Source organism: Monodon monoceros, unplaced genomic scaffold (assembly GCF_005190385.1).
Source record: "Monodon monoceros isolate NGI ecotype Baffin Bay Population unplaced genomic scaffold, NGI_Narwhal_1 Super_Scaffold_14, whole genome shotgun sequence".
In the NCBI taxonomy this organism is placed as follows: Eukaryota; Metazoa; Chordata; class Mammalia; order Artiodactyla; family Monodontidae; genus Monodon; species Monodon monoceros.
The window spans coordinates 31,307,420-31,332,465 of record NW_021703770.1 but is presented as its reverse complement, the minus strand read 5'-3'; the positions used below and the strand labels follow the sequence as shown (position 1 = coordinate 31,332,465).

Genomic DNA, 25,046 nt, shown 5'->3' with positions numbered 1-25,046 from the left:
CAGCAAACTATCAAAGTCCTTCATTGATCCTTTGAGTTTCACTTCTCTCTGCCTTCACCACTTCAGACCATGGCCCCTTATCTTTTCCTTTCAGGGTGGGGATGGGCTGTGGTTTGCAATTAGTCCTTGTTATTAATTTCCCGTAGCTACTGAAACAAATTACTACAAACTGGGTGGCTTAAAACAACAGAAATTAATTCTTCCGTAGTTCTGGGAGCGAAAAATCCAAGGTCAAGGTGTCCTCAGGGCTGCACTCTCTCCAAAGTTTCCCTTCCAGCTTCTGGTGGCTCCAGGCTTTCTTTGGCTTTATAACTTCAATCTCTGCCTCTGTCTTCACATGACCTTCTGCTCTGTATTTGTGAATTCTCTTCTTCTGCTCTTTATAAGGACACTTGTCACTGGATTTGGGACACACCTGGATAATCCAGGATGACCTCATCTCGGGATTCTTAATTATATCTGCAAAGACCCTTTTTCAAAACAAGGTCACATTCACAGGTTTTTGGGGCTAGGACATGGACATATCTTTTGGGGGAGCCACCCATCAACCCACTAGAGTCCTCCGTATGAGTGTCTTAATTGCAACCTCTGAAACAGGAGGGAAGGGAGCAGGGCACAACCTTTAAAAGAATGGCACAGCCGGTTGCATGGACATATATACACTACCACATGTAAAATAGATACCTAGTGGGAAGCAGCCACATAGCACAGGGAGATCAGCTCCGTGCTTTGTGTCTACCTAGAGGGGTGGGATAGGGAGGGTGGGAGGGAGACGCAAGAGGGAGGAGATACGGGGATATATGTATATGTATAGCTGATTCACTTTGTTATACAGCAGAAACTAACACACCATTGTAAAGCAATTATACTCCAATAAAGATGTTAAAAATAAACAAACTACAGTAAGATACCAAAAAAAAAAGAAGAAAAAAAAAAAAAAGAAGGACATAGCAGGTTGAAGATACAACATAAACTGGTTAGAACCAACTAGGTCCAAGGTGGTGGAAGATGTGACTCCCAGTGGACCTTGAGCCTCATTATACGCTCATTGTAATTAGCATGTAATTAGCATTAGCATGATCAACGACACACCCACCGGCACCATGACAGCTCTGAGGCCGACCATAAAAGGCCAAAAACTGGGCGGTGCCCAGTTCCTGGAAATCCACACCCCTTCTCCAAAATAGTTGGAATAATTCTCCCACTCATTAGCCTATGAAATTACCCAGCCCATAAAAACTATCCACACCATATTTCAGGGCCACTTTTGCCTTTTGAGACAGACTGCATTCTGTCTGTGGAATGTGTATCTCTCTCAATAAATCTACTTACCTTTCACTTTGCCTCTAGCTGAATTCCTTCTGAGGTGAGACACAAAGAACCTGAGCTTCATTAAGTCCTGAGACCATGTGTGTGATTTCAGTTAAAAGACAGTGGGTTCAAGTCCCAATCAGAATTTTGGCTGGGTTCAAGTCCCATCTGAGTTGTGAGGTTTCATCCCATCTGAGACCAGTTGTGCGGTTTCACCTCCATCTGGACATGTTCAGCCCTCCTCTGACTGACGAGTTTTCCCCTGAGTAAAACTGTTTGGACTCAAAGCCAAAGCTCCGTCCCCACCAGGAGATACGCCCCCTGCTGCAAGCAGATGGGTCCCCGTTCGTTCAGTACAGTGGAGGGCGACTTGCTCCTTCCCACCTCAGAACCATCTGTAGGGGTCCCTACACCTTCTCAGACATCAGGCACAGGTTCATCTCCATGTGAGAGTCTGCAGCCTTCCAAGTCCTCTCACACCACCCTATAAGGATGGCTCTGTTCAGCCACCGAGGCTTCAGGAGGAGAGTGCATTGATAAAGATGGGACTGGAGATGTCGAAGGAAAGGGAAGAGATGAATCATCATCATAATAGTAAAAATAATGATGGCTGCTAGCACTTATATAGTACTTATCGTGTACCAGCTACTATTTTAAGTCTTTTATGGCTGTTGACATTGTAATCCCAACAACTCTAGGCTGTAGATGTTCTAATCCCCACATCAGAGGTGAGGGATCTGAGGCAGAGAGAGATTAAGGAATGCGCCCAAGTATGAGCCGGTTCAGAGCCAGGACGTGAACCCAGGCAGTCGGGCTCCAAGAGCCACACTCCAACAAGAGAAGACACTGCGTAGGCTGGACGTTCCTGGAGTCTTAGAGGAGCTGCAAGATGTGACAGAAGAAAGGTGCTTCTGAGAAATGCTACTGAGTCAATCCTCAGCAGAGGAGGTGCAAGTAGAGCTTGGAAGTCCTTTTTAACGTCATTTGGTTAACAAATGTCTGGGAACAGGCTTTGAGCCAAGAGCCTGGGCCGTGTGGGGACCTGGCCGGTACTACCACATCCAGTCTCCATCTCCTCCTGTGTTTCCGCATCCAGCCAGTACACACGCATGAGTCAGTGAAGAAGTTCGGGACTTCCCTGGTGGCGCAGTGGTTAATAATCCGCCTGCCAATGCAGGGAACATGGGTTCGAGCCCTACCGGGAAGATCCCACATGCCGCAGAGCAACTAAGCCCGTGCGCTAATGAGCCAACTACCGAACCTGCGCTCTGGAGCCCACGAGGCACGACTACAGCCTGCGCTCTAGAGCCCGCGTGCCGCAACTAGTGATGCCAGCGCTCTGGAGCCCGCGTGCCGCAACTAGTGATGCCTGCGCTCTGGAGCCCGCGTGCCGCAACGACTGACGCCTGCGCACCTAGAGCCGGTGCTCTGCAACAAGAGAAGCCACCGCAATGAGAAGCCTGCGCACCGCAACGAAGAGTAGCCCCTGCTCGCCCCAACTAGAGAAAGCCTGTGCGCAGCAATGAACACCCAACAGCAGCCAAAAATAAATAAATAAATTTATTAAAAAATAAAATTAAATTATAAAAAAAGGAAGTTCATGATCAGAAGAAACAGAGCTCTCTCTCTTCCCTCCCAGCCCCCCACTCTCTCCCTACCACACGCAGACATTTCTTTTCATCCTACTTCTGTGAGGTGTTGAGGGGGAGGAATAGTGACCCAAGGTGACAGGAGTGCCAGAGACATGAGAAATGCCCAAGATAAGGAAGGCTTGAGCCCTCTGTGGGAGACATCAGAGGAGGGCTAAGGGGGCAGGGACAACTCAGACTAACCCCTGGGGATGAGGGTGGGAGCATCATGGGGGCCTATATGTTCCAGTTTCACCAGGCTCAACCAAGCACACAGGCTGGGTTTAAGAGGCTGGTTTTCAGCCTGTCACGAATTACCAAATGAGCCCCACGAGAGTGGGGACTGGGGGCAATTCCCAACGTGCTGCCGAGAGCACCACAGCCTCACCCAGCGCGTTCATTCAGCTCTGTGACAGGAGGGTTACGAGCCCAGGAGATGGGGGTCCTGGCGTGTCACAGAGAAGTACAGCTGTTTCCTTTCAGCATTTTCTAGTGGAAATTTCACAGTCATGAGCCAAGCTTGGGGGTAGTGGAGGGGGCTGGAACCTGACATAGTAGAATAACAGAGTTGACAGTAGCTGTTTCCTCCTGAGCTAGATCAGGACTCTCCTGGGTAGCAAAGAGCAATAGAATGGGCCCAGGTTTAAGAATCAGAGTGGTCTGGGGACTTACCTGGCAGTCCAATGGTTCAGAATCTGCCTTCCAATGCAGGGAACGCAGGTTCAATCCCCGGTCAGGGAACTAAGATCCCACATGCCGCGGGGCAACTAAGCCTGCGCGCTCTAGATCCCACACACCACAAATAGAGAGAAGCCGCACTGCTCAACGAAAGATCCCGCGTGCCGCAACTAAGACCCGATACAGCCAAATAAATAAATACATAACTATTTTTTTAAAAAAGAATCAGAGTGGTCTGGCTGTGAGTTCTGACTCTAGCATTTTCTGTGTGACCTGAGGAAAGTTCCACAAACTCCCTGGGCCTCAGTTTCATCTTCTGTGAAAATGGGACTAAACGCACCTCACAGGAGATGCTTATCAAAGCCATGCTCTGCTCACAGGCTGTCCTTCCTTCCTTCCTTTCTCAGCACTCCAGTGAGTGCTCTGGTCCAACATTCAAGCTGAAACTTCCCAGGACAGGTCTGCCCCTTTTTTTCCTTCCCTCTTCCCTCCCTGTTCTCTGGAAAAGGACAGGAGAACAGCTGCCACACAGCCCTGGGAGGAAAGCCACGAGGAGACCTGCCCCTCAGCAGAGCTAGCATAGCAGGGGGCCTGCGAGGCTGGAGGGTCTGCAGCTCGCCCAGAGCCCTCAGGCAGGCAGGCTCCACTCACCTTCTGGGGAGAGACTGCTGGACTCTCTCACCCAGTGATTTCCCAGGGCTCCTGGGCAGCAGGTGCCCACACTTCCCCTCCCTAGGTTACCTGTGGACAGCACACAAATAACTAGTCACCCAGCTAATGCCCAGGGATTGGCACTTCAGCCTTGCAGGAAAGGCCCATGGGTATTCGATGACCTCAACCCCAGAGAATGTGGGGAAATTCAGCCAGCATGAGCAGGGCTGACACAGGCAGACCTGAAGGAGAGGTCAGTGCAGGCTGGGGCGTTCACAGGGTCAGCTCAGGTGTGGCTCAGTGTTACTATACCCCACGGGGGTCAGGGTGACCTCTCAAGACTACGAGAGGTGGCCCGGCGTGTGGTCTGGGAGCCCTGGTGCACTTGTAGATGTGTTGGCAGCTGCCAGGAGAAGGCTGAATTGTTTCCAGGTTGTTTTCAAGGCTTCCTTCTGCAGCTGTTGGGCCCTGCCTGTTCCCTCCAGGGAGATCTCTGAGAAGAGGCTCAGGGCCTTTTCCCAGGGCCCTACACGGTAGCCCTGGAGCTGTAGGACTGGTCTCCCTGGAGTCCCCGACATGAGGCGTATGCCTGCCAGACTCTCCCAGAAGTCACTTCTCTGCCTTCCCCTACTGGGGTGGATGGAGGCCCACACAAGGTTGCCAGATTGAGCCAATGAAAATACATGATGGCCAGTTCAATTGGAATCTCAGATAAATGACAAATAATTTTTTAGTAGAGGCATGTCCCATGCAATATTCAGAACATGGTTTTATACTAACAAAATATTCGTTGTTTTATCTGGAATTCAAATGTAACAGGCCATCTTGTATTTTATCTGGCAACCCTGGCCTCACTTCATTCTTTAAATTCTAAGAATGTCCCTCTTCTCTGCTTCTTATCTATGGGAAGATAACTGAACATCAGGGCACATGCGGGGCACTGGTATTTTTCATGTTATTGTAGATATTAACCTGGTTTTAAAACTCTGGAACACTACTGATGTTTGCATACATTTCTGAAGCTGATCTATCTTATTAACTCTGTATTTCACAGTGACCTACTGTAATGAAAACCTCCAAAAAAAAAAAAAAAGAAAAGAAAAACCTCTAGTGGAAAATTTCTTTTCCTTCACGTTTGTTGAGGAATATACTCTACCTTTGTCTTCTGTTCCTTTTAAGAAAAGCCCAGCTACCACCTTGTCCCCTCTTTCCCTTTGGAAAGGGAAGCTGCTAGGCTGGTCCCAGCTTTCTCGAGAGGAGGGCTGACTGGTGAATGACAGACACCCCTGGTGTATGGACACCCTTGAAATTATACTCTGGATTGTTGGAGTGTATGAGGTTCAAGGCCCAATCCTAAGGGCCAGGGCCTCAGAAGGTCACCAGCTGAACATGCTTGGGGCTGCGGAAATATGTCCCGTTCACTTTTGTCTCCTCCTGCCCCCTTTCCCACATTTCCCCCCCAAAGTATTAGAAACAGCAATGTTCCAACATCCAGAGTCGCAGGAGTAGGGCGTGGCCAAGGCTTCCCCCAGGGCAGGCACAGAGGTCCCAGGTCTCTGCCTCTGGCTGTGTGTCAGGGACCTGAACCACTTTCCAAATGCACCTCAACACGGAGGGTCGGCCTTGGCAGCCACCAGGCCTCTCCAAGGCCCAGCTGTTCCTCCAGGTCACTGGGGAAGAACCTTTGGGAACATCTGGCCCTTTCCAGGCAGTACCTTGGCAAGGGCCCAGTTTGGGCTCTCCCTGCCTCTCAGGAGAGCCAGCCCCTGCCCAGCCCCCTGCATCCTGGACGTAGGCCATCCTCAGCCACGCCAGGCAGGGCCTCCTGGGCCGGTCCTGCAGCACCCCAGCTGCAGGCTCCCCCCTCCCCCTCCCTCCTGCCTCTCCCCACGCCTCTCTCCCAGGATTCCTGAGGACTTTGTCAGGGTGCCTCAGGCCAACATCACACCCACCTTGGCTCAGACAGTGTGAGACAATGTATATGCCATCCAGGGGTGGCTCCAGTGAGCTCCCAGGTTGACATCTGGGCAGTGGCTTAATAGCACTCACCCACCTGCCCTAAAGTCTGGCTTCCATCTCTCATCATCCTCTTCCATCACTGTGCTCTTAGAGAGCACGGTGGCTAAGCTCTCAGTCTCAGACTGAAATGGCTGGGCTCTAATACTGGCCCTCTCACCTAGTAGGCTAAGTTACTTAACTTCTCTGTACCTCAGTTCTCTCATCTGTGAAAGGGGCTAATCCTCATCGCTATTTCATAAGGCTGTTGTGAGGATTAAATGAGGCAATGCATGTAAGGAGCTTAGGAAATTTCCTAGCACATAGTAAATGCTTACTAAATGTTAGTTGTTCACTATTATGTAGACTGGCCAGATGTCCTCTGTGGTCACCCACATTTGGTCTCTGCAGTGGGCAGCACACAATACCAGGCATTAAAGGGCAGATGAGACACTGATGCTGTTGTTCTCATTCTATGCTTTTGGGTCCCCTTGGAGAAAATCTGAAAGCACCTGCATGGTAGATTTCGCTTGTGCTTTGTGGCCACCTTTGCATGAATCCTTTGAATGTGCTTCCCGTGTTTGGGTAAGATCCCACATTAGATGTCCATCCTCCCCAAGGTAAGAAGCCAGAAACTTGATTTCCCAGCCTGCCTTGCAGTGGGGCACAGACTCATGACCCAGGTTCCACCAATCAGATGTATTCACGAGAGACTTTGAGGAAGCAGGAGCCTGCAGGCACCTCAAAGGCAAATGACTCTCCTCCATACCTTCCTGCACTTCTCCATAGAGGCTGTTATGGCTTGAACTATGTCCACCCTCAAAAAAAGAAGACATGTCGAAGTCCTAACCCTTAGTAGCTCAGAATGTGACCTTTGTTGAAGATAAAGTCTTTCCAAAGATGATCAAGTTAATGAGGCCATTAGGGTGGGCTCTAATTTAGCACCATTGGTGTCTTTATAAAAAGGGGAAATTTGGATAAAGAGACACACAGGGAGAACACCATGTGAAGATGCAGGCAGAAGTTGGGGTGCTGCAGCTGTACACCAAGGAACACCAAAGATTGCCAGCACCCACCAGAAGTGAGGGGAAAGGCCTGGAACAGACTTGCCCTTACAGGCCTCACAGCCTCTCAGAGGGAACCAACCCTGCCCAGACCTCGATCCTGGATTTCTAATCTCTAGAACTGTGAGAAAATACATTTCTGTTGCTTAAGCCACCCAATCTGTGGTACTTTGTTACAGCAGCTCTAGGAAACGAATGCAGAGGAGAAGCGCCTATGCTTCTGTGTCAAACGTAAGCTCTTAAGAGCAGGAAAGTTCGTCTGTTTTATTTGCTGGCACCTAGATGGTGCCCAAGAAATATATGTTCAATAAATGAATGTCCTCGGGACTTCCCTGGTGGTGCAATGGTTAAGAATCTGCCCGCCAATGCAGGGGACACAGGTTCGAGCCCTGGTCCAGGAAGGTCCCACATGCCGCGGAGCCACTAAGCCTGTACACTACAACTACTGAGCCTGCGCTCTAGAGCCCGCGAGCCACAACTACTGACGCCTGCGCTCTGGAGCCCGCGTGCCGCAACTGCTGACGCCTGCGCACCTAGAGTCCGTGCTCCGCAACAAGAGAAGCCACCGCAATGAGAAGCCCGTGCACTGCAACGAAGAGTAGCCCCCACTCGCCCCAACTAGAGAAAGCCTGCGCACGGCAACGAAGACCCAACGCAGCCAAAAATAAATAAATAAAATAAATAAATAAATTTTAAGGAAAAAAAAATGAATGTCCTCTTCATAGTTCACAGCCTCTTTCCCAGAGGAAGAAAAGGCAGTTGCCCAATGTCCTGTGGAGTTAAGCGGCCTCTCTCCATCCTCATGTGCAGACCAGAGCATAATGAGGACTGAAGTCACCCATCCAGATGGGTCACGGGGCCCTGCCCAGCAGGGTTCAGCCTACGGGGCCACACCCAGCACTGTCTGGAAATGGGCCTCCTTTGTGTTAGGAAACGTGAGCCTCCCAGATTGCACACGCGGCTGGGTGTGTCCCGCACAGAGTGCCCTTTGTGCCTGGGAGAACGTTGGCCCCGTTTGTTCTGGCGGATATCCAGGCACTGCCCACCTGCAGCCATCCCACCCCGGGGCTCCCTGCCTTTCCTCTCCAGCTGCACTTCCCTTCCTCATGGGGTGCGGCCACCCTACTGAGGGCAGGGCACTAGGGAGGAGGCCTGGGCTTTGCCAGAAGGGCGACCTTGGGAGCCCCTGGCTGGAGACCAGGGTGACTCCAAGGACAGCTGTCACGGAGAAGAGAGGGCTCTGGGATGGACTCACACGCCGGGCAGGTTGACAGAGCAGGGGCTGCTGACAGACCCACCCTGGGGCACCAGGAGCCCGGAGAGAGCTCCAGGCAGAAAAGCCCTTCCTGCTCATCCTGCCTGGGTAGGGTGGGAGACAGCATGAGCTGGCTTGCTGCTGGGGAGACACTATCACGGAAGGTCCACGATTATAATTGCAACTGTTCGTGTTCCTTTAAAAATTAAATTTAAAAAAAACCCCAAGAAATCTCATGCTTGTCAGAGCCTTCCTCCCCCGCTGCCGGCTCCCATTATGAATCCATGGCATCTTCTGCTGAGAGTTAATTACATGTTGTATGAAAGTTACAGGGCTTCCTTTTACAGTTTTTCCTCCTTGATGGGTCCTAACCCTTTTGGCTGCCTTCCTCTGCTCCCTCCCTCCCCATGCCGCAGGGAAGAAGGCACAACTGGCCTGACCTCCTGCCCTGTGCTCCCCAGAGCCCGGCTCTCAGCCCCACTGCTCGGGGCCTCCCCGAGTTGGTGAGCTAACGACAGCCCTGCCCATCCAGGTCTCATTTCCCACCGTGGGGCGATCCAGTACTGCCAGAGCTCTGGGGATTACGACACAGCACAAATGGAAGGTGTTATTAAAAGGGGCCACGCACTTCACCCACCTCCTGTGGCCCTCTTCCCGCCCAAACAGCGCGGATCAGGTGCGGGGTCCTGCAGCCTGAAGCCATCTGTTCTACGAGAGGGCGAGAGGGCACAGAGGGGGGATATGGTCCCTGCCAGGAGGCAAGATGCCCTTTTTTCTTACAGCTCCCACCTGGAGCTGTCTTCATTCTCAGGATGGCTCATCTTTTCTCCTAGGAGGCTGTGACCAACTCCGGAAGCAACAAGTGTGGACTAATACCCTGAATTATTGCCTCTTTGCGGCGTTGAGTTTCACCTACTGACGAGATGGCTGAAATTGCACAGCTGCTGTCCCTCCCCCAACCCAGCAGTTACAGCTCCCCTGGGTCTGGACAAGTCACAGCCCCAGAGGGCTGGGAGGGCTTTCTCAGCCAGCACCTGCCCTGAGCCAGCACACACCTCAAAGTGGAGAACTTTCTACTGTCCTCTGATAGCGCTCCCCTAAACCAATCAATAAAGGACACCTCAGGTTGTGAGTTAAAAGTAATCATGTCTATAATTACGATTCTCAACTAATGGCATGTGGAATACCCACTTGTTAATAGGGTAAAGCTTTCCCTGTGGGCTGATGTCCTCCTGCGGCTACTCAATTCCAACCTAGGGTAGAGTCTGGGAATGTTAACTCGTTTTAATTATTAGCCTAATGTAAATTAGGAAACACAACTTGCTGTTACTGAGTTCCAAAATAAAATACAATTATGAATTTTCTATTCTTTTGAATATGTTTTGCAGCTTCCTGCCTTAGGCACAACCAAGAATGAACTTTATAAAAAGAGTAATTTCTCTTCAAAGCAAAAGTGACTGATGTGAGAAACCATGCTGGATTACTGATGAGTGGGTTGTCCACAGCCTCTAAGGCAAGGGGAATTCAAACTCAAGTGTGCAGAGCCTATAAGAATGCAAATTCCTGGGCCCTGCGCCCAGAGATCCTGATTTAGTAGGCCTAGGGTTGGGCCTAGAATTCTGCATTTTTAAATAAGCATCATGGGTAATTCTGAGGCAAGGAACCATCCAACTACATGTTGAGAAACTCTAGAGGGTTACGGCTATGGCTTATAAACACAGAAATCAGCCGGACACCCAGCAGTTGCTACTCTCCTCCCAGCCAGAACTTCCCTGGAACGTATATTCCAGGAAACTATTTATATGTCTATTTTAAAAATAACATTAGGGTTTTTTTTCCTTGGTTATAAAGCTAATGCAGAGAATATATATAATGCCATAATAATAATTTTTAAAAATCACTCAAAATCTCTCACAAGAAGGGGGGAGACTTCTAACATTATGTTGATGTTTTTCTTCCTTGTATATTTTTTGTAAAGTTGACAACATATAGAATATATCATTTTATTTCATTTTTTCCCATGTTACAAATTTTTTTCTGGAAATATCATTTCTAAAGGCTATATAACACCCCCCTCATGTAGATGTGGCTTATTTTAATGACCATCCCTAACTGCTGGACATTGAAGTTGTTTCTAATAATTGTTATAAACAACATTGAGATGAATACCTCTGTGCATAAGGTTTTATCAACACTTTTTTTGTGTGTGTGGTACGCAGGCCCCTCACTGTTGTGGCCTCTCCCGTTGCGGAGCACAGGCTCCAGACGCGCAGGCTCAGCGGCCATGGCTCACGGGCCCAGCCGCTCTGCGGCATGTGGGATCTTCCCGGACCGGGGCACGAACCCGTGTCCCCTGCATCGGCAGGCGGACTCTCAACCACTGTGCCACCAGGGAAGCCCTTTATCAACATTTTTGATGACTTCCTACAGCTGGATTCCTAGTTGTGAATCACTGGATTAAAGGATATGAATGTTTCTGAGGCTCCTGATAGATGGACTGCCAACTTACTGTCCCAATTTGCCCCCTTGCTGGCACAGGGCAGAATGCCCATGTTGACGACCTTCTCAGCCTGTGCGGCAGCCTGTTTATCAAAGGTATCGCTCTTACCATATGTTATGGGTTGAATTGTTTTCCCTAAAAAAGATATTGTAAAATCCTAATCCCCCAGTACCTGTGGATGTGACCTTATTTGGAAACAGGGTCTTTGCAGGTGTAACAAGTTAAGAAGAGGCTATTAGGGTGGGCCCTTACCCAGTATAACTGGGGTTCTAATAAAGAGGAGATTGCCATATGAAGACGCACACAGAACACCACAGGCTAACAGAGGCAGAGATTGGAGTGATGTAGCTGCAGGCCAAGGAATGCCAAGGACTGCCAGCTATCTGAAGCTAGGAAGAAGAGCCAAGGAAGGAGTCCACCCAGAGTCTCAGAGGGAGCAGGGCCCCGCTGATACCTTGATTTCAAACCTCCGGGCTCCAGGACTCTGAGCAAATACATTTCTGTTGCTTCGAGATACCCAGTTTGTGGTGCTTGGTTATGCAGTCCTAGGAGACTAATATACCATATGTTCCCTGGATTGGTGTCAGATGGGTCAAAAAGAGCTGAGGTGAGGTGCAAAGGACAGTTCTTACTCCCTCTCCAAAGGATGTCCAATGCAGCCCATTAATCTGTCCTTCCTGGGAACATTACCTGCTCCCCCCATTCACAGGAGCAAGAGTCCAGGGCCCCGATATGTGGCTCTGGGACCTATCACACACTAGAGCAGGGTCTGATTTAGTGTTTTCCCTCAGGGTAACATCTCACACGGTCAAGGGGCACACAAAATATAAACTTTGCATTTGTCTTCAAACTCTTGGATTTGACTCAATGAATAAGTATAAGCCTAATAAAGGCTCTTTCAACACCTCCTGCACTAAAGGCTCATTCAGCAGCTCAGACATGCCAGTGTCTGGGCAAAGGTCATCTTTGTCACTGATTAGGTCTCAGAATGATTCATTATCAGGTTTCTTTCAGGCCTGAAACCCACGATTGGCTAGCAGATTGTGCTGCTCTTAAATTCCTTACCTCTCCTAGAGATGTTGGTCTTTGCTCCAGTGGCTTCTGAAAAAGAGCTCAATGCTCTCTGTTTGACCTTCTTGACCTTGGACAGAAGAATCCCAATTCTTCTTGACCCTAAACCTAAAGAATCCCAATGGAGAAGATTATACACTTAAGGAAGTTGTTATCCCAACAGTTAGAAAGTCTAAAACATTGTAAGCTACCCTTTACTGAGCACCCACCAAGTGTCAATTACCTCCTCTGGTCCCCACAAGAGCCCTAAGAGGTAGGTATAAGGATCTCTATTTTACAGGAGAAGAAACCAAGGCACAGACAGATCAGCAGGTGGCCCAAGGTAGCAGAGCTCAGACACGGCAGAGCCAGAGACGGAACCAGATTTTCTGACACACAGTGCCCCACTCTCTGCTCCATTATGTGGTCAAGGATGGCTGAAGAAGGTCAACTTTTCAGTGGAGTGATAAACGCTACCAAGGGATGCCAGATGTTTCGAGGAGTTACGCCAAATCTTTTGAGGCAAGATATTCCTCATTCAGCTCAGTTTCATCTCCAACTTTTCTGGCATCTGCAGTAATACAGGACTTTGTTACACGACCCCTGAAAATAGTCTAATCTCTGCTAATTCATCTCCTAATTTTGTATCTCACTTTCAATATATCTATTCCTCAGAAGTTGCAAGGAAAATGAGCCCTCTAAATACATACCAGGAATCTCATATTTAATGGTATGCTTTGAAAAAAGTTTTGTGAAGGGTTGCAGCCCTTATTTTTTGTATGACTGTGGATTTACACGACATGTTAGCTTCAGTTAGGTCCACCTGCATTCCTGGATGTGCAGGCACACGCAACGGGCTGGCTGGCTTTAGTGAAGTACACTTAGGCTCCATCGACCCTTTGCCCTAGTTCCAACTGCTAAGGGAAGATGCATAAGCTCTCCCTGCTGAACAGCTGCCAGGTGTCAATCAGGATAACAAGCCAGGGTCCCAAAGGCTGGGCGGAACTGTCAGGCAAAGAGCAGGTTGGGTCAAAACCCAGGATGAAGCTCTTGTGGAAGCAGCAGACACAGCAAACAGGAAGTGCCCTCAGACACAAAGGAGGCTATCAGGCCAAGCGTGGGGCAGAGGAGGGCAGAGATGACAGCTAATTCACTTCCCCATGAGTTCCACCAAGAGGGAGTTGCAAAGATGAAACTCTGGGCCTCCCAGTAGGCCTCCGGGTAGAGAGGGAAGTTGAAGACAGCAAAACCTCTCAGGCCAGGCAAAGCATGGTAAGGGTTACATGCAGGTGCGGAGGGCTGCAAGTCCACAGATTGTGGAATGGCAGAAAAGAGCTTCACCCAGATCGTGATAACTGTCTCTCTGACAGATACATGAGAAATCAGAATTTAAAACACTGGAGGAAGCAGCCTCTACCAAGAGAGTTCTCAGCATGAAAAAAAAGTGGAAGTTGGGGGTTGCAGTGTTTGTGGCTTAAGTATCCGGCCACAGCCCCCATTCTGCACCTGGCCTTAGCCTCCTAGGATAACCCCCACTGGTCCAGCCCACCAACTTCCCCGAAGGGCAACCACACAGGGCCCAGGACCTCCTGCTACTAACACTTTCCATACAGATCCCCAGCCAGTATTTCTGCCCTTTGATGTCACAGGGCTCTGCATCTTGTCCCACCTCAGCAAACTAGACCCCCTGGCTTCCCAAGAGCTGTTATTTTTAACTCTTCTACAGAGGCCTGGAATACAGAGCTTCCCAGAAGTCTGGCTCAATGCTATTTTGACCTGGCAGGAATGAGCCACCCATCCACACACTTGGGAGAAGGCTGCCCAAGGAGAAGGGGGCCGGGAGCTCTTGCTCTGCCTGAGTTTGAATGGGGGTCACATGGGGCAAGAGGCAGCTCACGTGGTCCTGTGAGGCCATACTGACAAACAGCTCTGGACAGATCTGGATGGGTTTGGTTCACCCAGCTGTTGTGCTACTTCTGCCTGTGAGATGAGACACAACACCCCCTCCATGGGCTGGCATCACTTGTCGAGCCGTGGCTTTGGAAAGAACGGCAAGTCAAATCCTGGAAAGAAACTGAGAATAAATTGCAGCTGGAGGCCCACTAACGGCAGTTGTGTCTTGCTCATCCTGGGGGTCAAGGGAGGGTGGGGTGAGGTGGGATGGAGTGGGAGACTAGGAAACCCAGGTGCCTGTGGAGCTTTGCTGCCTTTCTGTCTTCCTGGCTCCTCTCCCTTCTGACAAGGGCAGAGAAAACTGTCAGGGTTAAGGAAGCTTCTAGGTGCCGCTTAGGCCACTGCAGGTGGGTACTTTTTAAAGGGTCTTTTGCCCTTCTTGAGCATCCTAGAGCAACAGGAGGCAGCCTCTCAAAGTGGGTGCTCAACACGGACAGTGGCAGACCAGAGCACCCAGAGGCTCCAGCCTCTTACTCAGAGGAAGAAGCCCAGTCTCCACATTCCTTCCTGCAGCGAATCCATTTTCTTTCCTCTGAGGATTCTGGCCTGATTCCTCAGGTAGTAGGAAACTCACCTTTCCAAGGCCTGCAGTTATGTCCTTGGCATGTTCTTAAAATTCTTCTTCCTTCTTTTTACGCCTCCTTCCTTCTTCTTACTACTCCCCCCGCCTTCACTGGGCAGCCACCCACCGTCAACTTACTCAGCCTCTCCAATTCTTTGACCCTTGGACAGACATCCTCTTTGAGGGGTGGGAGGTGGAGGTGCCTCCAGCCCTAACCCCATCCCACCGAGGTCAGCGGAGGCCATTGGGTTAGGCCAGTGCATTTCTTCAGGTCCAACCCTAAGCAGGCAGGGCCAGCCCTCCAGGCTTGGCCAGCCCTCCAGGCTTGGCCAGAGCTGCTCCCATCAAAGGGATCTGGGCCGCGTTTTCCAGACACGAACATTCCCTGGTGGCCTGGGGCCGAGCGTGTCCACCCGCGGTTCTTCTCCTCCCCCAGAAACGTGGCCTGGGGCCTTTCCCAGCAAGGGCCTCTCCCTCCCCCACGCCTCCCCAAGCCACCCACCCAGCGCCGGCTCCAGCACGTGGCTCCGGGCGCAGGTTCCCTCCCCGCCCAGGCAGCTCCGCAGGGCGTTTTTCACCCTCTCGGTTCCCCTACCCCCCGTGACTTCTTGTAAAAAGCTCCGCTGGTCCCCACCCACCTCCACCCTCCCGCGGCTGCCAGCCCCGGCCAGCCCCGCACCGCCTCCCCCGGAGGCAGCGCTCTCTCCCAGCCCCTGGCAGCGGGCTCCGCTTCGGAAACTGTTGACTCAGAGGGTGGCCGGGCGGCCAGCGTCTGATGTCAGCTTGGATTGGGGCCAGGGGAGCCGAGGGGCCGGGGGAGGAGGGTGCCGGAGGCGGGCGGGAGCGGGAGGCGCGGGAGGCGGGAGGCGCTGGGCGCGCGGGAGGAGCCAGACGCCGGTCGCGGGGCGCGGAGCCGGGCCCTCCCGGGGGCCGCTCGGCCGCGGCGGGGGCCTGCGCTCGGCGTCACGGCTCCGCGCTGCGCGCTCGGCGGCTGCGGCTGCCCAGGCGCCCGTGAGTCACGGTGCGTCACCGGAGCAGATGCCCGGGGAGGCTGGAGGCTCCCCGGCTCCCGCTGACTCATCAGAAAGCCCTGCTCCGCGGCCAGGGAGGCGGGGGGCGGGGCGGGGGAGCGGCCCGGGCCGGCGGCTGCCGAGGTCGTTTGAGGCACTCCGAGCCGGAAAACCCCAAGAAGGCGGCTGCGGCGGGGGCGCTGGGGGTGCTCGGCGGGGAGCGGGGACGACTGGCAGCGACCGGGGTCACCTGCGGCGCGGGCTGGCGGACGCCCCGCTGTCGGGAGGAGGCGGTTCCGTGGCTCCAGCACTGGCCTCGGCGGCGCCCGAGGTCACGGGGTCCTACCCCTCCCTTTAAGACTTTGGGTCTGTCTATGGGAAGAGACTGCGCCAGCATCCAGGGACTCGACGCTCTCATCCCCTGCCTCAGTCTTTCTACCCGTCCCTCCCCAGGGGAAGCTACTCTGGTGCTGCGGACACCACGTGCTGGGTCAAGGCCTGGCCTCAGCTCTTTCCTGTCGCTGCCTGCTAACCACAAGCCCCCCTGACACTCCGGAAATGGAGCGGACGGGCCAGAGAACTATCAGGAAGGGGCATGAGCAGAGAGGATTTATCTTTGTGGCTGTCCACCCTGTCCTGGAACAGGGACAAATTCTGTAGCATTCAGGAAAAGCGTGGGGCTCCTCCACGCAAGACGCCTCCACCCCACCCCCAGAGACAGGCGGGGGAGGAAGAGGCACAGAGGAGTGTGATCGTCCCCGCCCTTCCTGCATCTACAGCCTGGCCAGGGAGACAACCCTGCGCACACCCGGGCAGTGACAGTCTGGGAAGGGGGTACAGGCGCTTCCAGAAGGCGCTTCCAGAAGGTGGAGGCTTCCTGGTGGAGCTGGCATTAGGGCAGGGACCTTGAAGAGGAAGGATTTCAACAGATGGGGAAAGGACATTCCAGATGGAATCAAATGCCGGGAACCAAAACCTAGAAGGGGAAAGATCAGGGGGAGTTCTGGGACCGGCAAGCAATCCAGTTGGACTGGAAGAACTGAGGCGCACAGGAGCATCAGGGGCCTCTCCCGGCAGCACGAACATGGATCTCAGAAGCAGGCACAGTGGCCCAGAGGGACCTGGAGTCACGCTGGGTTCCTCCCTCTGTCCCTGGGCACCGAGTCATGCCAGTTCCCAGACGGGTGGACTCTTTCCAAGTGTTCCACAGTCCTGCTCAGCCACAGCCGAAGGAGCCTTCCTGCCTCGGACAGCTTTTATTAGTTGGTCTCTAACGCAGATCCTCCTTTGTTCAGATATCAAATGCTTTCCCATTCTGTCCTTTGACCACTGTCTGTTTGTACTGATCTCCCTCAGTGTTTCTCAACCGCGACAGCACTCTGGAATTACCTGGGGGTGCTTTAGAAATCACAAATGTTGACACATGGGCCCCCTCCCAGAAAGGTAATTTCACTGGTCTGGGGTGGAGCCCAGGCGTCAGCATTCTTTCACTGGGCAGCCAGGAATGAGAAGCACTGATGCAGATGGTCACCGTCAAGAGTGTCCAGATGAGGCCCACACTCCCAGAGCGGGGGCCCCCTGGCCTTCAGACTTCCCAACTCCAACAACCCCCCAGCTCCCCCAAGAGCAGCCTTGGCAGATCTCCAGGAGCAGTTGGGCTCCCCAAGGCTGGAGTTGAAACGTGTTTCCCAGGCATCCACTCTGCAGCTGAGGCCAAAGTTTCCAACAGGAAGGGAGGGTGAGGCTTCTGTTTGTTTCCCAAGAGCCAACTGGCCTTTCAAGCCAGTGATAACGACCATGAACCTCACTGGCAGGAGAACCAGGCATCGGTAGGAACTGCAGCCATTTCCTGTCGACAAGGCATACTTGGAAGGGGCCCTAGGTGGAGGTGGCACCACCTGTAACAACACTCTGTCCTCAGAGGTGGAGGAGGACCCAGCTAAGGACAGACTGGGGACCTGGGCAACAAGTCCTCTGCTTTCTTACGGGCAAAAAGGAGGTGATGCTTCCTGCCTCAAAGCTTCTTGTGAGGGCCCTGAGATAAATCACCCCAGCGTGGAGGTAATTTTCAGTAAGCATTCTTTTCTTCCTGTTTTGCTAGTAACTCACAAATTTAGGAAAAATGTCCATGTCTGGGCCTCTCAGCTCTCTCAGCATTTGTCCACCCGCACCTCCCCAATCTACAGGATTTGGGGAGGACCCCGAAACCATATCTGAAGCCAGGGGTAAAGGAAGGTCAGGCTGAGGAGCTTGGCAGTGGCCTGTCTGCTGCAAGGGAAATGACATTAACAAGGGGGGAACCAACAGTCCTCTCCCAGGACTGAGAAGCAGAAATATGGTCTTGAACCTGGGGAGGATCTACAACTAGGAAGAATTTCCTGACAAATGGCAATGCTGCCTAAAGGACTCATGAGAGTTTGTGAAAGTCAGAGATCCATCCTGGATACCTGAGCCTGTCACCACCAAGCAGTGTTGTGTTCCCATTTGACAGCTGAGAAAACTGAGACAGTGACATTCAGTACCTTGGTGAAGCAGGCACAACCAGCAAGTGGCAGAGCAGTGACTGAAATGTGAAAGACCAGCAGTTAAGCATAGTGGGGCAAGACCTACCCCCACCCCGCTTTTTGACTCTAAGATCTTGGGATTTTGAGTTTTTCATCTCAAGCCTTGTTTGCAATCAGAGCCCTAGAAAAGCCAAACTTAATCCTAGGGCTGACGCATTTAACCCAAAGAGAAAGTGTGTCACTGAATTGCTTGTGCACTCCTCTCCCTTTGAATCTCCATTACGGAGGAGGAAACTCTATGAAGGGTAACTAGTGTGTATTGGAAGGTCTTTCCTGGGCAAAATGAGGGCGAACAAGAGATTGTCGAAGGCCTTGGGAAATGCAGTAGAGACGCCACGAGATGGCCCTTTCTTGGATTTAGGAATGGATAATTCTTCCCTCCCTTAGAATTCTCCCCGGCACATCTCGTGGCGTCACAAGGTTCCTGGTGTGAAACCTGCGGGCCTACTGGGAGGTTAGGTATTCCTTTTCCCATTTCACAGATTAGGAAACTAAGCTGGACCGAGGCTGGGATTCAATGTTGGTTGGATCTGACTGCATAAATTCCTTCCCTCGTACCTGAGAGAGGACTGACCACCTACGGCGGACACGACTGCTAACCTGGCCGCCCTCCCAGGCCAGACTCTCCCCGCTGCAGGGCGGCCCGGGGCGCGGCGGAGCAGAAGAGCAGAAGGAACGGAACCGGCGCGACGCGCACACGCCGAGGCCCAGGGTGGGGGCCCCCGAGCGCCAGGGAGGAGCGCATTTCCCTTCCCGCTCCCCTGGGAACCCGGAGCGGGGGTAGGGGGCAGCCTCTGCCCTCCCCATCCGCCCCAGCCGCCAGGTGCCCAGAAACTCGGCCTCCGCCCCTCCCCCCGCGCCTGTTCCCGGCGCAGCCCGTATCTCGGCAGTCACGTCTCCCCATCCGGCTCCAAAGTACGAGTCAGCCACAGCCTGGCCAACCCCGCGGAAGGGCGGAGGCAGGGAGAGGGAGGGCGGCGCCGGGTGCGGAGTGGGGGCAGACGGCCGGGGCGGGCGGGGCCGCGCGCTGCACCCCCTCCTCCCTCCCGCGCTGCGCGGGCGGGTCTGCGAGGAGCCGGGTACCGCCCACCGCGCCAGGGTCGGCCCGGACCTAGGGGCGAGGCGCTGGCTAGGTCCGAGCAGCGCGGCCGCCGCCCCGGCTGGGTGCTCTGCGGGCGGAGGGCGGGGCGGGTGGGGAGGCCCGGCGGGGAAAGCCGGGAGGCCGCGCCTCCGGAGCGGTGCGCGGGCGGGTGTTGCTGGGGAGAAAAGCGCGGCCGCGGCCCCGCCCCAAGCCCCGTGAGCGCGTCGCCCTCTGCTGGTGCGGCCTCAGAAGTGCACGGAGACTCCCCTCGCATCTACAGCGACTACCCGACTGCAGAGGCAGAGGAGGGCTCCGGTCCTGCTGTAGGTTCGTAGAAATTCCTAGTTAATTAAAGATCTCCATTCTCTTTTAAAAATAATAATAATAGGGCTTCCCTGGTGGCGCGGTGGTTGAGAGTCCGCCTGCCGATGCAGGGGACACAGGTTCGTGCCCCGGTCCGGGAGGATCCCACATGCCGCGGAGCAGCTGGGCCCGTGAGCCATGGCCGCTGAGCCTGAGCGTCCGGAGCCTGTGCTCTGCAACGGGAGAGGCCACAGCAGTGAGAAGCCCGCGTACTGAAAAAAAAATAATAATTCCAAAACGAGTGCTGAGCATTAGAGGAAAATTTGGAAATGTGGAGAAGAAAAAAAGAAAACAAATTACTCATAATGCCTGTTTTAGAATTTTACTGTCTGCCCTTCAGTACTTCATATCTGCAAATCTGTGTGTGCATCTTTTATAGAATTTTAAAAGTACAATTTTGTCAGCTTTGTGAACTCATAGGCCTTGTTTTGTTCACTGCACCATCCTCAGTGTCTAGAACACTGTTTAGCAGTGTTCTGAGTGCTCAAAAACCAATTGTTTCTACCAACATGGGATCATGCTTTTCACACTTTCAAGATCATCATTTTTAGCATGCTTAAATTTTCTTGTATGCTCCCCTGAGTAGTAAAAGATTGATGATAAAATGGTCCACTAGCCCCCTTCTAGAATTTGAAGGAATGTGTTTGGAATTTAGAATTATTCACAGTATCTGTATAAGGTGACCACCCCCCACATGCCATCACCACCAGCTGCGGGCTCTGGAACAGCACAACACCCTGTAATCAAACACACCACATTCCTGCAGCAAAATGTGTGACTATTCGCACCAACTAGGATAAATAAACACTATAAACAGCTTCATGTCCCTTCAGGCAGGTTTTGAGGCCAAATGAGTTTGCACCGAACTAAACAAAAAACTTTTGAGTTTCCAGAACATTTTGAATTTGAAGAGACTGCACTAACCTCAGGTACAAGGGTCTGAAGACGTTGAGTCTCTGCTGTGTGCGCTTGTTTTCCCATTTGCCTCAGTCCATGCTTGGTAATCACAGGTAATTGAGGTGCCAGCTGATGAGATGTGAGTGAATGTGGGGTGCCATGTGAAAGGGTAGGATATGGTTGGATTAGACTTTTGGATGTGGCCACACCTCCTTCTCTACTCCAGGCTGCCACCTTCAAACCAATGGACGTCACCACTTGTGTGGTTGCCTTTGTTTCTTCCTGGATTCACTTCTAGGGCTACGCTTGTCCCAGTGGACCCCACCTGGGGATTTTGGAAGAGAGCCAAAGTCCCCCAAAACACCCGCACCCACCTATGACCAAAGGGGCACAACAGTAACTTCTCCAAAAGGGCATGTCATTCGGCTGACATTCTTTGGTTGTGCTGTTACCACATGCACAGAACCATACGCAGCCTCTGGGCTGGGCCTCTCTCTGAACTCCAAACTGAGTACCCAGCCTCCCACTGATATCCCCACCCCAAAGTCACCTCAAATGCAAACATGTCCAAGACCACACTCACAAGCCTCCCCTCAAAACCTGGTCCTCTTCTCTTGTGACCAACGTGTCAGTGACCGAGCCCATTATCCAGTTACACAAGCTAGAAACTCAGAGGCATCCTCCCCCTCCGTCTCCTCCATCCTTATATCCAACTCACCACGTCTTGCCCATTTACCTCTGAAGCAGCCCTTCACTGCACCACCACCATCTGGTTCCAATGCTAGAGCCTAACCAGGCTGCCACGCCCAATTCTTGCCCTCCTCAGGTCCTTTCTCCACAATGAAGCCAGACAAATCCCTTCAAACACAAGCTCAATTACTTCACAGACACTGCAGGACCACCAGGAGAGGCTCCAATGTTTATGGCTTCACCTAGGATTTCTGCAGAATCGTTTGACAGCTCCGAAACACAGCCCACCTTGAGCTATAAAAAAGAGTAACGCCACCCCCATCTTTCTTAGGATAAAAATAGAAATCCATCAAAAGGCCGGTAGAGCCCTGCCTGGGCTGGGGCATCCTACACAATGCTTATACTATGAGTCTCCATCCTCCAGGAGCACTGACCTTCTTCCCCAGGCCCTTGAATTTCCATCTCCTGGCCTTTGCACTGGCCGTACTCCTTGCCTGGAACATTCTCCCTCCATCTCTTCACCTACTTGACTCCACTCTTCATTCACATCTCAGTGCAGCTATCATGTCACCAGGAAATCTTCCCGACCAAGCCAAGTGCCCCATCATCTGCTCTTCAGCACCAGTGCTGTTCCTTCAGAGCTGAGACTCTTTTGTAGTCTTGCATGTATTTGTTGATTCCCTCAGGACATGGTCCTGTCTGGTTTGCCCATCATGGTGTTCCCAGCACCTGGCCCAGTGCCTGGCATAAAGTCAGTACTTCTTGAATATGTATTCCATGAATCCGCTATCTTGTCTGCTCACCCATCTTGGGACAACCCCGGAAAGGAGGCGGTGTTTGTGAGTTCATTCACCCACCCAACAAAGAGCATCTGTTATGTGCCGGGCTTTGGGGATATGAAAAAGATACAGCCATGACCTCAAGAGCTACTGGAAGATGGCAGACTGAGAAACCAGTTGACTGACTGCCTTCAAAATCTTAACTTCTAAATCACAAAAACTGATTCATGGATCTAGCAAAGCCATAGTCACATAGAAAACATTCCCCACAGATCCAATCAGCAAGAGTCCTTTTTCTCCCAACCCACCAGCCCTAATCATTCCCTGCTTTTCGAGCTGGCCTCAACCACTTGATCCTACAAAAAGCCCAACCTGACCTTCAGACTGAGAGGGGTCCAAAGGTTTGCCTGGTGTTTGGGTTCCTTGGATGCATCAAGCTATGTAAACTTGGTTTTGTGTGGCCATAGGTATGTCATTGGTGGACCTGACATCCCAACTTGGAATTCAAAATGCACCTGGAAAAAGCCACAAAGTTTAACCACCACATTCCTTGAGTGCCCAGGTCTTCTAGCCTTTGGTTATATTGTCTCACACCCAGGAACAAGGGTCCCCCTTGGGCTCAGAGTTGTCACGGTAACTTGTCAGTGGGCTCAGCTCCAGCAGTTGTCATGGTCACTGCAAACCTGTACTCTGGGATTTGCAGTGGCAAAAGCTGTTGCTAATGGGGGTGGGTGAATGGAGGAGGGGAAGGAAGGTGAGGCAGAATCCCCTCTTCCTCCTGGCTCCGACCCACCTCGAAACCCACTGTAACAATGGATTGGGACAGAGAGGCGGAGGCTTGTGTGACGTTCAGAAACATGCTAGAACATAAGAATTTAATACTACGTGAAATCAACTAAGAAAACCGAAATTGCTTGCTGCAACTTCGAGGAGGCACTATGAGCAAAGATAATCCACGAGCGCCATCTAGTGGGAAGATCAGCCATTGCCGCCCAATCCCTGAGCCCTTGAGTGGCAGCGATGTCTTCTATTTCCACCAACAGGGAAGGCCAGCCATCTGCATCTGGGCCCTTGCAAGAAAGAGCATTTTGAGCTTAATTGCCCCTGGCACTGTGCTCTGCACTGTGGAAAGAAAGCTTCACTCATATCCTATGGATGCTTTGAATTTTGTTAACATTTTTAAAATTTGAATTTAAAGTGTTTCCCTTTTAACTCTGGCTGCTAGGAACCTCAGAGACAAAGCGTGGTCAGACTTTAGCAGCACCTTGTGATGGTCACTTTTGGACTAACCTTGCCTCAGTTTTATCTAATATTTAAAGTTGTTTTCCACTTTACTGCCATATATATATATATTTTTTTTTAATTTTGCGGTAAGCGGGCCTCTCACTGTTGTGGCCTCTCCCGTTGCTGAGCACAGGATCCGGACGCGCAGGCTCAGCGGCCATGGCTCACGGGCCCAACCGCTCCGCGACATGTGGGATCTTCCCAGACCGGGGCACGAACCCGCGTCCCCTGCATCGGCAGGCGGACTCTCAACCACTGCGCCACCAGGGAAGCCCAACTGCCATATTGTTATCTAGTTTTTTTTTTTTTTTTTGGCTGCATTGGATCTTAGTTGCAGCACATGGGATCTTTCCTGTGGTGCACGGGCTCTAGAACACACAGGCTCAGTAGTTGTGGGCTTAGTTGCTCGTCAGCATGTGGGATCTTAGTTCCCCCACCAGGGATCGAATCTGTGTCCCCTGCATTACAAGGTGGATTCTTAACCACTGGACTACCAGGGAAGTCCCCTCTAGTTTTTATCTTATATGAAGGATATTTCAAAGAATTGTTGGAAGAAGATAGAGTCACCAGTAATTCCACACAGTCTCCATTACCAAAGCATCTTATTCAGGAGTCATCAGGAGCAAGAGGGTTCTAAGCCCCAGGGAGATTCAATGAGCAGGAACCCAGCAGATATAATGGCAAACACATACTGCAATTTTACTACATGCTGAGCACTTTTCTAAGCACTTTAAATGTAAAAACTCATTGAATTCTTACAATCCTATTTTTTATAGATGAAGAAATGAAGCTCAAATTTTGGGGGCAATTTGTTATACATCAATACATGGAAGAGGTGACTGAGGATCAGAGAAGTTAAATAACTTGTCCAAGGTCACACAGCCAGTAAGTGGTAGAAATGGAGTTACAATGCCCCAAGTCCACGTTCTTAACCACTAGGCTCTACTGCTGCTTCATGAACTCTGAGTCAGGCAGCAGCCGAGGCCAGAATGGGGAAAAGCTTTGTTTCAGGGTCGCAGACTGAAAGAGGAACTCACAAGCTGAGCTGTGTGGCACAGAACCACCTGCAGTTGTTGGTGTGTAATTGAGGTTGTGTGGATATTACACAGTTGCGGACTCTTATCCAGCCCAGCATCCTGGATGAGGGATGCGGGGGACCCTGAAGGGTCAGACCACTTACTGTAGCAGGCCGAAAGATAAAGTGGGGTCAGGTCCATCCCTCAGAATCCAGAAGTGAGCTGAAAGCCTCTAAGAGGCCTCCTGAGATGGAAGTGCCACGTGGGCCGGGATTTAGGGGTATTTTGTTTACTGCTGTCCCAGTGTTAGAATAGTCCCTGGCCTGGAAATATCAAAAGATATTGTTGGAGAATAAATGAACAAGCAAAGGAATGAATTAATTAATTAAGGTTGAACTCACCCTCGGGCATTGCTGTGAAGAAGCCACGCTGTCTGAGAGGTGCTGCGGGATCTCACTGGATGAGTAGCAAGATGGCACCTTTGGGGATTTTTAAAAAAATATTTATTTGGGTTGTGCTAGGTCTTAGTTGCAGCATGTGGGCTCCTTAGTTGTGGTATGCGGGCTCTTAATTGCGGCATGTGTGTGGGATCTAGTTCCCTGACCAGGGATCGAACCCCAGCCCCCTGCTTTGGGAGCACAAAGTCTTAACCACTGCGCCACCAAGGAAGTCCCTGCACCTTCAGTTTGAAGGCCGACCAGGGCCCAGAAAGCAC

The 25,046-nt window shown here is 51.8% G+C and overlaps 1 long non-coding RNA gene across 2 annotated transcripts in view; it reads right to left on the bottom strand.

Annotated features, from left to right (window-relative positions):
• Positions 1 to 15,103, bottom strand: part of LOC114895549 — a 104,778-nt gene extending 89,675 nt beyond the window's left edge. For both annotated transcript variants that reach the window (XR_003793581.1, XR_003793582.1), the window contains exons 1-2: positions 14,660 to 15,103; positions 12,148 to 12,261 (exon numbers count right to left, since the gene is read on the bottom strand). This is a non-coding gene — a long non-coding RNA (uncharacterized LOC114895549). The remainder of the gene's footprint in view (positions 1 to 12,147; positions 12,262 to 14,659) is intronic.
• Positions 15,104 to 25,046: the final 9,943 nt, after the last annotated feature.